Source organism: Pinus tabuliformis, chromosome 4_1, assembly GCF_031772625.1.
Source record: "Pinus tabuliformis cultivar Carrire ecotype Pingquan chromosome 4_1, CPIR1, whole genome shotgun sequence".
NCBI lineage: Eukaryota > Viridiplantae > Streptophyta > Pinopsida > Pinales > Pinaceae > Pinus > Pinus tabuliformis.
The window spans coordinates 490,043,816-490,058,132 of record NC_142303.1 but is presented as its reverse complement, the minus strand read 5'-3'; positions in this window follow the sequence as shown (position 1 = coordinate 490,058,132).

The following is a 14,317-nucleotide window of genomic DNA, read 5'->3' as shown; positions in this document are numbered from 1 at the left end:
GGAAATAGGAGCTTGGAGGGCAGAGAGGAAAGCTTGTGAGAAGCCTGGATTACCTGTGAGCATTTGTGAGGATTGTATTGAGAGCTCGCTAGCTGTGAGAGCTAAGGCTTTGTATAATTCCTATGTATTTCCACCTTGTATGATAATACAAATAGTGGGGTTTTTAGCTGAGGCTTTGCTTGAGGTATTCCCATTTGTATTGTGCATTGATTCTTCCTCTTCTAGTTATATGTGTTCAGCTCGATCTTTAAGCTTTTTCAAAGCTTTCATAGTAGAAGTAGGTTATAGTGTTATGCTTTGATTTATATTTCATTATTAGGTTAACCTACATCAGATTTTCTACATGCTAGCAGAGAGCTAGAACATTAGGGATATTTCTACCTGGTATTAGTGTTAGGTCCCTATAATACTAGTGATTTCCCCATTACTATTGTATTTGTATCCTTTATTAAGATTGTTGTGCCCCTATTGTCCCCATATTGTTATTACTGTGCCCCATAGAATCCCTCTATTATTATTTTTGTGACTTTATATTATTATTCTTAGGTCTGTTGGGTTATATTGTGACCCCTTAGACTCCTATATATAGAAAGGAGGTTTTGTCATTTGAATCATCAAGGAATCATTCATTTGTAAAATGTGAAGGAGGTTTCCCCCTCGAAGAGGCTGAATTATAAGGCATTGATCTTTTTTTAATATCTTTTTGTGTGCTGGTTTCATAACATTTGGTATTGGAGCTTTGGATTCTAGGGTTTCATTGCTCCAAATAGGTCATCGTGGCATTTTTGCTATAACTTTTTTTCTTCGACGTTTAAAAAGTGAAAAAATGAAACCCATTTGAGACGAGATCATGATAAATCTCGGGTCTAAATTTCAGAGCATTTCACTCTATATTTCTGGAGATATGATCTGAGGAAGTTGGTCTTTTTGTAAACTCCTGAATTACATTCCAAATAGGTGACCTGGGGAAAATCATCATAACTTTCTCTCTGAGAATCGGATTGAAATTTCGTAATACGGTAAAGAAAGAGAATGGATAGTAGTTTCTTTTATATATTTTTCAGAGCCAAAGGTTGAAATAGGGACACGTGGCATGTCGTACAAGTTCGCTCTACTGAACTAGTCTATAATCATGTCATTGTGGGAGATTTCGCATAACTCTTCCTTGGTGAATCCAATTGGGATCATAATGTTGGCAGTGAAAAGAGGACATAGAGGGCTACTGCAGGTCACAATTTCAAAACTAGATGATCTGAAATTATAGAGATACATCAGAGGCAATATCAATCTCCTACAAAGTGAGAAAAGGTGTGTAGATTTTTTTAAAATTTTTGCTTAAGCTTGGTTTGAAAAATTATTTTGAAGGAATTCAAAGGGAATAGTAGAGAATTATTATCAGTAACAGATTCCTCGAGGAAAGAAAATGCAAACACCTAGTAAGCAACCTGAAAGCTCTAGCATGACTCATGAAGAAGAGGAAGAAATGCTACATGAAATATCAAAATTACAAGACCAAGTGCAACAAATTTCACTATAACAAAAGCTAACAGAAGCTAAGATAGATGGCATGGAATCTAAGATAAATGGCATGGAAGCTAAGATGAATGGCGTGGAAGCTAAGATTGACGATTTGAAGATAGATTTGAAGACAAATTTGACAAATTTTCTACAAGAAATAGCTACTAATGGTAAAAGGGTGGTAAAGGAAACTCATGATGCGAACAAAAGAAATGTTAATCATGATTTCATAGACTCTAATGTTGGATCAAAGACCCACCATATTCCAAAAATTGAAATGAGGAAGTTTGATGGCAAGGATTCCGCAACATGGATATTACAGATGGAGCAATTTTCCGATCTCAATAATGTGCAAAACACACAAAAGGTACGTATTGCAACTTTATATTTGGAACCAAATTAGTTTGTATGGTATCAATGGCTTTGCTCTCATAAACAAAATATCACTTGGGCAATTTTTACAGAAGAATTGATAACACATTATGAGGATACAAAAAGCAACACTTTTTTTAGCCAATTGATAAGTCTCAAACAAAAGGGTTCAATAATGGAGCACATTGAGGAGTTACAAAAACTGAACATAAGGGTAAAAAATATTCCAGAGGAGCATAGGGTTGATGTGTTCATAGGGAATTTAAAGGATAATATCCAACATGATGTTCACCTTTGGGAACCTGATTCATTAGAGAAGGTATTGAGGTTAGCAAGAAAAATGGAAAGCAAAATTATGGCAAGTAGGAAGCATACCACTCACAACTATAAAGATGGAAGTATTGTTGCCCCTAGTCTTCCACAACCTATAAGGTTGACACCACAACAATTGGAAGAAAAAATGGAAAAAGGGATTTGTTACAGTTGTGATAGCAAATACACTAAAGGTCATAAGTGTGCTGAGAAGAAATTATTCTACATAGATTGTGAAGAGGAAGAAGAAAAGGAGCAAGAAAGGTCAAAAGAAGAGGATATAATCCAAGAACAAAGCCTAGATAAAGAGGAAATGAATCCAAACATATCTTCTAATGCATTGGCTGGAATTACCACTCCTCAAACCATCAAGATAGAAGGACAAATCAAGAAGAAAATGGTAATAGTGTTGTTTGATTCAGGAAGTACCGATAATATTATTCATTGTAAGGTAGCAAAAGAATTGAATTGCTTCCCATATCCAACACCAGAGTGTCAAGTGATGGTTGCAGATGGAGGAACAATAAATTGCTATGGAAGGTTCCATAATATCAAACTATCCATGGGAGAATATGTATTGACTAGCCTAATGCTTTCCATTCCAATGGGAGGTGTTGATGTTGTACTAGGAGTCCAATGGCTACAATTCTTGGGTACAATAGATTTTAATTTTCAAGAACTTTTCATGAAATTTTATGCGGAAGGAAATGAAGTTGAATTAGGGGGTATAGCAGGGAAATTGGGAAAGATAAGCAACTCTAACGGTATGACAAAGCTTCTAGAAAAGGAACAAAGAGGTGTAATTGCACAATTATGTTTGCTAGATGTTTCCACATCGAAATCATCTATTTCTCGAAATCTCCAAAAAGTCTTGGACCATTCCAAGGTATTTGAGACTCCCAAAGGTCTCCCACCTATTCATGATCATGATCATGCTATTCATCTGATTCCAGGAAGTGTTCCTCCAAACATCAAGACGTATAGATATCCCTATGCCAAAAAGAGTGAAATTAAACGTATGGTTGCAGAAATGCTAGAGGTTGGTATAATTCAACCTAGTCAAAGTTCTTTCTCTGCTCTAGTAGTATTGGTGCACAAGAAGGACGGATCATGGCGCATGTGTCTGGATTATAGGGAGCTCAACAAGCTCACTATTAAAGATAATTTTCCCATTCCTGTTATTGATGAATTACTAGATGAATTGCATGGATCAATTTACTTCACCAAGTTGGATCCTCGTTCAGGATATCATCAAATCAGAATGAAGACTTAAGGCATTCCGAAAATAGCATTTAGTACTCATGAGGGTCATTATTAATTTTTGGTCATGCCTTTTGGCCTTACCAATGCAGCTTTTACATTTCAAGGTTTGATGAATTCCATTTTCAAACCCACCCTTAGAAAATTTGTGTTAGTATGTTTTTGGGATATACTAATCTACACCAAGTCTTGGAAGGATCATGTTGAACATGTTGACAGGGTGCTACAACTATTGGAGGAGAAACAATTATATGCAAAAAGATCCAAATGTTTCTTTGGAGTACAAGAGGTGGAATAACTGGGTCATATTGTATCTCATGAAGGAGTTAAGGTAGACCCTAGCAAAATTAAAGCCATTAGGGAATAGAAAATCCCCACATCCATAAAGCATCTGCGAGGGTTTCTCGGGTTGACAAGGTATTATCACAAGTTTATTAAGAATTATGGGAGAATAACAGCAACTCTAACAACATTATTGAAGAAAGATGCATTTTCATGGACTCCAAAAGCAACAAAGGCCTTTGAACATTTTAAAGAGGCAATGTGCCAAGCACCAGTCTTAGTTACACCGGACTTCACAAAAACCTTTATTGTGGAATGTGATGCTTTAGGAAATGGAATTGGTGTTGTTTTAATGCAAGATGAAAGACCCATTACTTCTGAAAGTTGTCCAATCAAGGGAAAGTTTTTACACAAAGCTATTTATGAGAAGGAAATGTTGGCAATACTACATGCACTTAAGAAATGGAAACCCTACATAATGGGAAGACACTTTAAGCTAAAAATGGATCATGATAGCCTTAAATACTTTTTATAACAAAGATTATCCTCTAAAGAGCAACAAAAGTGGGTCACAAAGATGTTGGGTTATGACTTTGAAATCATCTACAAAAAATAGAAGAAAAATGTGGTGGCAGATGCACTCTCAAGAAAGGATGAAGATGTGGAAGCATTGTTGTGCGCCATTTATATTATCTAAGTAGATTGGATAAAAGAAGCAAGGGAGTAATGAAAGAATGATGAAGAAGTGTGGGCACTTATTCGAAAGTTACAACAATATTCTAGTACATTTGATACATTTAGCTGGAAAAATGATTCGTTATGGTACAAATATCGCTTATACCTTTGTAAGAATTCCCAACTCAATCAAAATATTCTTATGGAATTGCACACTTCTCCCTTAGGAGGGCACTCAAGATTTTTAAAAACGTACCACAACGTTAAGAAGGAATTTTTCTTGGATGGCCTTAAATCCAATATTCAAAAGTTTTTGGCGGAATGTTTGGTTTGCCAACAAAAGAAAGCTGAAACAATTAAGATCCTGGGTCTATTACAACCTTTATCCATTCCAAACCAATGTTGGGAGGAGGTTTCAATGGATTTTATCACAGGTTTACCCAAGTCTAAGGGAAAGAGTGTCATCATGGTGGTAGTTGACAGACTTACCAAGTCTGCACACTTTTGTGCATTATCACATCCATTTAAAGCTAGTACAGTTTCTACAGAATTTATGGAAACAATTCAAAAGCCACGTGGAAACCCAAAGATTATTGTAAGCGACAGGGATCCCATTTTCACTGGAAAATTTTGGACAAAATTATTTTCTTGTCTCGGTACTTAGTTAGCTCATAGCTCATCTTATCATCCTCAATCTGATGGGAAAACTGAGATATTAAACAAATGTTTGGAAGGATATCCTCATTGCTTTGTATCTGATAAACAAACACAATGGCTCAAATGGTTGCCTCTGGCTGAATGGTGGTATAACACTTCCTTCCATATAGCAACAAAAATGATCCCATTTATGGGACTTTATGGACATCAGCCACCATCCATGACATCATATTTATGAGAAAATTCTAAGGTTCAAGCAGTGGAACATCACATTGAGCATCAACAAAAATTTCTCCAACTCCTAAAGGATAACCTCATGTTGGCGCAAAATAGAATGAAACAATAGGCAAATCAGCATCATAGTGAAAGAATTTTTGATGTAGGTGATTGGGTATTCCTGCAGGTACAATCATATAAACAAATGTCCCTTAAGAAAGCTAAGAAGGATAATAAATTACACCAAAGTATTATGGTTCGTACAAGGTGTTGCAAAATATTTCTGTCACGTCCCCATCCATAATAACCAATTTTTTTTTTTAAAAGTTATACATATCAACTTACCTAAACATAACGCTCATATGACTTTCCAATCATTATACCCATAACCATGCCAATCTATATGCCTACAAGTGCACTTTACCTTTATTTTTCAATTATCAAAACGTTTACATAAGCATGAGCAATTATTAAACATATACATAAGCCTGAGTGTCTTAATGTCTATATGCACAACTGTTTACAGATATACATATTCGATCTGCCTTTCTATATACATACATCACAGAGTTAATATATCCCATACTTTGGATTTACTCTACCCATGACAATCTGCTCGAGATATTTTCCAATGGTTAATGGTGTGGACTTGATGTCCCGCCGCAGTGCCTGTTGACAACTCATCCTACCATAAAAGCGGCAGTACTTCCAGGGCAGGTGGCATGACCTGGTTTCACCAGCCACGTGATGCTTTGGGATTGCGGACTTTGGTTTTATCGCCACAGGCTCCCGCCTTACTTCGACGGCTCAGATCAAGTTTGGTGATCGGAGGGTTGGAAATTGTCAAGGGTTTTACTAAGACTTTTAAGTGAATTCAGTTTGTCATTGTCTTCATTTGGTGCCGCGGCCTTTGTGGACCTGGTTCGATGTTCCTTCCACGATTCGATACCAACTCCCTTGTGCTTCCAGACTGCAACCCTCCAGGGTTTGTCTTCCTGCTCAGCATCGAATCCTCGCAGGTAAATTTAGTTGACAGTCCTTGGTTAAGTTTTGAAGTTTTGTTAACCCGGAGGTAACGCTTACAGTTTTCTCATAGTTTCCTTGTCGGGTTTGTATAGCTGCAACCTGCTACGCTGCAGATCGATCTATGGCATTCTCTCCAGCGGCGCATCTCACCGGCATTACACAGGTATGTTATGACTTTTCGTACCCTGCCCTGGTTTATAGTGATTAGAGGTTTCAGTCTAAAGCTGTTACATATAATTTGGTATGAATCTTTATTGTTTCAGCACGGATTCCTTGCTTCCATTGTCGGTTATTCCCTGTGGGAAACCCTTACAGCTGCCTTCGCTGCATACGACGGAGAATCCTCTCTTGTGAGATTTACGCTTGTAGACAGCCTCCGGCTCTGTCGTGTATGTTCAATCTTTACTATTAATTATCAGGCCGTCCTGTAACAACTTGATATTGATTGTATGGTCCATATAATATTTGGGGTTTAAGATCAGAACCCGTCTTAGTTTTATGGGGCTTGACCCCCTTTTGAATGTAATGATATATTTATATTTGGACAGTGCTCCGTCGAAGCTGCTAGTATTTGCAACAGTACATAGACATTAAGCCTTCGGGCATTTCCTGTGTTTTAATGGAATTTTCATTTGGTTGCCGATTTTGCAAATAGATATGTGGGTTATATTTTACTATTGCATTACTTGCTCGCACGCGGCCTCCGCCTCGGTGTTACTGGGTTATGTTGACAGTTTTCAGCTCACGCTCTCTGCAACTTCTAAGGTTGCATACTATCATTCTACATGATATGTCTCGGTGGCTGTTCAGCGTCTGAACGCTCAAGCCCTTTCCTTAAGGAATCCCGCGGGCTTCTATGCATAACTTTTTACAGTTCATCTGTTTAATATGAGGGTTTGTATTTTACATTTGCATGCATAGCCTTTCGGCCATACCAAGAATAATGCCCATCACCGTGTGCATGCACAGGTTCTCTGCTATGATTAAATCATCTCGCACAGTTATTTACTTCGGTTCTCGGGTTGGCTTAAATGTTTCTTTTTCTGGGCTACATGCAATGTCTAACGTACATTTAACACCACTGTCTTGCCTGTACAACATCACACAGTTCTTTCACTTGTTTGCATTCCACCAGTGCACGGTTAAGACCTTGTCACAGGTTCTTTGTTGGAGTCTTTTTATGCAGTGAATATCGTGACCCGATCATAAATATTTGGAAGAATATAACTATTCTTTGTTTTATAAGTTCGCCCGTTTAAGAATACTCTCTACACAGAGTCATTAAGTAGTTTTGCACAGGTTAATGTCTGTTTTTTGTTATTAACTACTCCATTATTCGGAACTGTTTCCAACCGCAGTCGGCTTTTTAGCTCAGAGTGCTAAGTCTGGATGTTAATGATCTTTCCCAAATCTAGACTCGGGATTCAGTCTTTTGGTCTGCGATGTTACGTTCTAAATGCATTATTTTTCTGTCGAACGGAAGAACTCTGTTAATGGAAATGAATCGAGACGGTTACTTGTAACCAGTGCTCAGACTCAGGCTACCTACTCCTATACAGCCTTACACAAACTCTGTAACCTTTACTTGACCCGGGTATTATCCCCGTCTGTCCATTAACTAACAGTTTTCTACCTCAAGTTCACAAGGTACATTCTTTTAACAGTATCTAGGAAAAACAACCGTCTTTTCCTATTCAAATTACTGCAACTTTAATGCATTTTCATTTTTTTTTTTTTCTATCAGGGACTACCAGTTTGGAACCGTACCTGATTTCCTCTGTCAGGAATGGTTTTTGTTCAAACAGAAGGTCACCTGAGCTTAATTTCTGCTCTCCTCCCAGCCAATGAGATCCATCCCTCAGATGGAATTCTCCCCCCGAGCCATCCTGCAGGCCTCCAGCCCTCAACAAGATTTGTACACTCCTTGTGCCAGGTTATCTGGTCCTAACCAGACTTAACCTTCCTTTTTCTTCTTTTTCTTTCCTCCACTTGGAGCAAGATTAATTTTTCCTCTCTCTGTCCTCACGCTCTCCCCCAGACCAGCATCCCCTCGTTCCATTTTACAGGAATCAAGAATCGGTTCAATAACTGATTCAAGAATCAGTTCAACAATTGATTCGTAAGTTTTTTTTTAATTTAGAATTACTTTTTACTCAGCGTAGTTGCAAATAGGGATATGACATACTCCCCCCCTTAACAGGAACACCGTCCTCGGTGTTCATTTCTTGTTGGAACTTTAGATTGTATTCAAGGTATAATCATCTAATCCATACACAATGATGATCCTTCCTCTTTGTAATCCAAGATTTCATTCCAATTAATGATAATACCCGAAACAGTAATGATATAATCATAAGAAATATCATTAGTTATAAGCATCAATAGTCATAAGCATTCGTAATTGCAAAATATGCTTGCCACCACCTGGCCCTTATTCATCCATAATAAACAATTCTGTGTCACTTACCATAGCTTACCATCTTATGCTTTGAAAATCATGAATACTTTCATGTAAGCCTTTTGATAGAGGTTGGACGATTCTTCAACCTTCCATGGTAAATAGTTCCTGTAATATATGACTAACAAATTCAGCCACATTAGTCACTATATTTTGAGTCAAATGAGATACTTTTGACTAGCAATCAATTATGCAATGTTAGATGTTTTCTAAATCACAGTACTTTTACAAGTACTTAAAGAGCACTAACACTAATCATCAAATGATGAATCACTGCACACTGAACGAATTCTCACTAAAGACATTCGTGAAGTACTTTGAGAAGTACCAAAAGAGCACCTAGCCCTCTAATCCTCAAAACAGTCAATCACTGCATTAAGCAAGAATTGTCTTAGCTCCCACTAAGGTGTTCACAACATTAATAACACAATAAAGGAAATAAGATTCCATTTATTCTTTATTGAGGACTAAGCTCATTTCTTATTAAAGGTGCATAACATATTTTACACATCTATATGTAAAATTCCTTTAGCCATGAGTCCACAATGGACTAAAGAATTCCCAATCCATGGCAATTGGTTCTCACAACCAACTCGAGTCATTTTCACATCTAGATAATTTCTTTGATAGTGACCTTACCAGGTCTAACATGGAATTCCACTGGCCAACCAGCTCAAGAATTCCAGGGAGAGGGAATCTGGGCAGACAAGTACCATCAACCCCTCCGGGCAAGTAGCTGCCATCAACCCAACTCCGGGCAGACAAGTACCATCAACCCCTCCAGGCAGGTAATTGCCATCAACCCAAGGCATTCCAGCCTTTCACAATCCGGGCAGACAAGTACCATCAACCCCTCCGGGCAGGTAACTGTCATCAACCCAAGGCATTCCAGCCTTTCACAATCCGGGCAGACAAGTACCATCAACCCCTCCGGGCAGGTAACTGTCATCAACCCAACTATCTGCACTGTCTGGCATGTTAAATTTCTCTTTTATTACTCTTTCCCAAAGTAATTACACAATGGATCATATAATCATTATCATTACAAAATAAACATGCATGTACACCATGCATTTACACTTATCCCTCGTCATGGGTCCACAACATCAAGATTGATGGGAAACTTAGCCATCATACATGTTGTATGCATGCAAATTTTCCAAATAACATAATTCATGCATATCGTATAACATCATTCTTTCTCATTTATAATTGCATTTCATATTGCAGCAATTTATGTGATGAGTTTTCTTGTTGCCATTAAGCTACCACTACTTAATTCCATCAGCAACGTTAGTTACAAATATGCATCAGTTAACACGTATTCCATTTCCAAGAATGTTCATGCATACCATATTGTCATGTATAAAGCATATGCAAATACTCATTAATGTATAAATGTCAACAACAGTTGAGTTAATACTCTCATCATTCCCAATTTTGCCATAGTCTGTTGTTCCAATTCAAATCATCATTAATGGAGTATTATCTTACGTTTACTATGGCTAGCTTTAGTCATGCATTGTTAGTGTAATTAAACATAATTTCTCTAACATATAAGAACATAAGAACATAACTCTTACGTCACAATGACTATTCTTTGTGCATACTATTGCTTATCCTATAAGCCCTTCTTTAATGTATGCAACACTTATTCCCTTCACTAGAAGACCACCATCATTTCATATGACAAACCACATACCTCTTTCTTAAAGGAAGTCATTTTAATCCTCATTTCTCTATCTTCCAATGTGAGGATTTCTCAAGATTCCCTTCCAAGAAATTATTAAAGGTATCTATCTTTCGGCATAAAAATCAAGATACCAAACAAGGTTTACTTAACCTTTATGCATCAAAATCAAGCAATCAACACAGCTCATCCAACACGACAATCTCTCCAAGAGATTATTATTTCAAGGAAGCTAACATGACCACTTTTCTAAGTACACACAGACTCATAATTCCAAAGTCAAAATAGCTACCAATATGCAACATGTGTTCTCCTAACACAATTATTTTACTTTAATGTACATAGTTCCTTTCATGAAACAAGTAAGACTTTTTGGTTCTTGTATGAACACTATTCTAATGTGTCTTTAAAGGAAAGAACCTCTATTTCCATTTTCAAGAATTCTCATAAAATCCTTTATCTTCATACATGAAGTATGCACACTCGTTTTAGGGTAAAACTATATTTATGTATATATATAATATACTCTTTCCTCGAAAAAGTTAGAAATGAATATCTATGTGCCTAGAAGCACATCTGTAGCTAACTTTTTCATGCATCTAATGCATAATCATTTCACTAGAGCTTCATAATGCAACTAACACACACACACATATATATATATATATATATATATATACTTATATTTTCCAAGAAGCTTTTATCAATAAAGATACATATTTTAATTCAAGAAAACTTGACCACCTTCCATGCTATGTCCTCAGGAAATTTATATGCCTCATCCTCTTCTCTCAAGAAGATACTTTGGCTATATTTAGCAAGGATTTTATTCCAAGAAAAACAACGAGAGACAAACATTTCTCTCACAAAACTCACATGTAGTCCGACTAGGAGGAACTACCTATTCTTTTCACTAAGAAGCATATAAAATAACCAATTCTTTTACTGCAAGTATTATCATAAGAAAACATATAAACAGTCAATCTTTAACTGCATGCCTTATCCCATTTTCTTTACCAAGAAAATCTATAAAAGAACCATTCTTTTATTGCATGCATTCAAATACTTTCTCTACTAAGAAATCATGTAAAACATTCATATGTGTTCTTCAAGAAAGGGGACAAGACACTCATCTTATCCTTGGATCAACATGCATAACTAACAAGTTAAACCACCCTTACCGAAAGCAATGGCTCTACTTTATGCGATTAGAAGCATAATCTCCTAAGTGTCACACACGCACCAGAGTTACCACTTGATGCTAGATGCAACATCTATCATAACAGTACTATGTGTCCATTTCAGAACAATGACTTCAAAGAAGCATTACGAAAATCATTAACATCAATACACTATAGTTATCATTTTCCAACTCCTTAAGCATGGTCAAGGGAATACTCACATGCACATCAAGCACTATCTAGTCATTTCTAGACTTAGAGTTTTCTGCAAGATTCTGATACCCAAGCTTGCTCTATCTGGTCATCACCAGGCTTAGCGATTTCTTTTCCCATCTCCGTCTGTCCCTACAGCATGGTCTTCTTCCTTCTCCTTGCTTCCTTTTCCTTTGGAAGCATCTATAGCTGGGGAAGGTAGTTAGAATTTACCGACAACTGTGTTAACACAGGTAGTCTATTTATGAGTAATTATCATATGTAATTATACCATGAATGGATCCTAGAAATGTTACCCACCGAACATGCCTCTCCAATTAAGTTCTCACTGGAAAGAAACATGCATAAGAAATCCATCACTCCCATGGTAGAGATAAATTCAACCATCATTAAGGCTCCAATGGTTTTTATCTCTCAACAAGTAATGATAAACACATACCAGGCTAATGGTTTTCACTTGATTGGAGGGTAATCATCATTAAATCTATTAAGACATAAGCATATACTATTCATCATGCATTCTCATGGTGAATAAAATTAAGAACTCTTCTCGTGCACAACTGGACTATAGCACCGAGAGAGTAACAAAAATAAAATCTTGATACACACATTTCATGCATGCGACATCAATCAACCTTCACTTTGTTACGAACTGTAACAATCTTAGTTCAATTGAATTAATGCATATAAGTTCTATGGGTTAGTCATACAACACTAACCAATCTCAACCACCAATCGTCTTCATGCATCCATGACAAGACTGATTCTAAAGTTAGTTATGCCAATTAAGTCTCGCTGCTTGACTCATTGCATGCTTTCAATATCTAAAGGGTTCTTCTAATGTCCTTTTTTTAACAATTTTTTCATCCTATTCAAGGATGTTCCCCTAAGTTTTGTTCATTGTAACTTCAATTTGTTCCTTAAATACATCATTGTTATTGCCATATTTGCAAATCAAACTTGGTAGTTGATTGTCACTTTCGTCAATGAGTGTTCAATATCGTGCTTAAGTGTAATGAGTACTCAATATTGTTCTTCGGTGTGACAAAAATTTCATTGTCTTTTATCCTCATCAGGAATTTAACGTTATGAACGTGAGTCACACCTAATGCCAAAAGTAGTGTACCTCATAAATGAATGTGTGAATGATTAAACTCGTACCTGAGTTAATGCCTACTGATGGCGTACCTCAATAACCTTTCCACTTACCAATTCCCAAAGGCGCCAGTACTGCAACCTTTAGCTCTGATACCATTTGTCACGTCGCCATCCATAATAACCAATTTTTTTTTTTTTAAGTTATACATATCAACTTACCTAAACATAACGCTCATATGACTTTCCAATCATTATACCCATAACCATGCCAATCTATATGCCTACAAGTGCACTTTACCTTTATTTTTCAATTATCAAAACGTTTACATAAGCATGAGCAATTATTAAACATATACATAAGCCTGAGTGTCTTAATGTATATATGCACAACTGTTTACGGATATACATATTCGATCTGCCTTTCTATATACATACATCACAGAGTTAATATATCCCATACTTTGGATTTACTCTACCCATGACAATCTGCTCGAGATATTTTCCAATGGTTAATGGTGTGGACTTGATGTCCCGCCGCAGTGCCTGTTGACAACTCATCCTACCATAAAAGCGGCAGTACTTCCAGGGCAGGTGGCATGACCTGGTTTCACCAGCCACGTGATGCTTTGGGATTGCGGACTTTGGTTTTATCACCACAGGCTCCCGCCTTACTTCGACGGCTCAGATCAAGTTTGGTGATCGGAGGGTTGGAAATTGTCAAGGGTTTTACTAAGACTTTTAAGTGAATTCAGTTTGTCATTGTCTTCATTTGGTGCCGCGGCCTTTGCGGACCTGGTTCGATGTTCCTTCCACGGTTCGATACCAACTCCCTTGTGCTTCCAGACTGCAACCCTCCAGGGTTTGTCTTCCTGTTCAGCATCGAATCCTCGCAGGTAAATTTAGTTGACAGTCCTTGGTTAAGTTTTGAAGTTTTGTTAACCCGGAGGTAACGCTTACAGTTTTCTCATAGTTTCCTTGTCGGGTTTGTATAGCTGTAACCTGCTACGCTGCAGATCGATCTATGGCATTCTCTCCAGCGGCACATCTCACCGGTATTACACGGGTATGTTATGACTTTTCGTACCCTGCCCTGGTTTATAGTGATTAGAGGTTTCAGTCTAAAGCTGTCACATATAATTTGGTATGAATCTTTATTGTTTCAGCACGGATTCCTTGCTTCCATTGTCGGTTATTCCCTGTGGGAAACCCTTACAGCTGCCTTCGCTGCATACGACGGAGAATCCTCTCTTGCGAGATTTACGCTTGTAGACAGCCTCCGGCTCTGTCGTGTATGTTCAATCTTTACTATTAATTATCAGGCCGTCCTGTAACAACTTGATATTGATTGTATGGTCCATA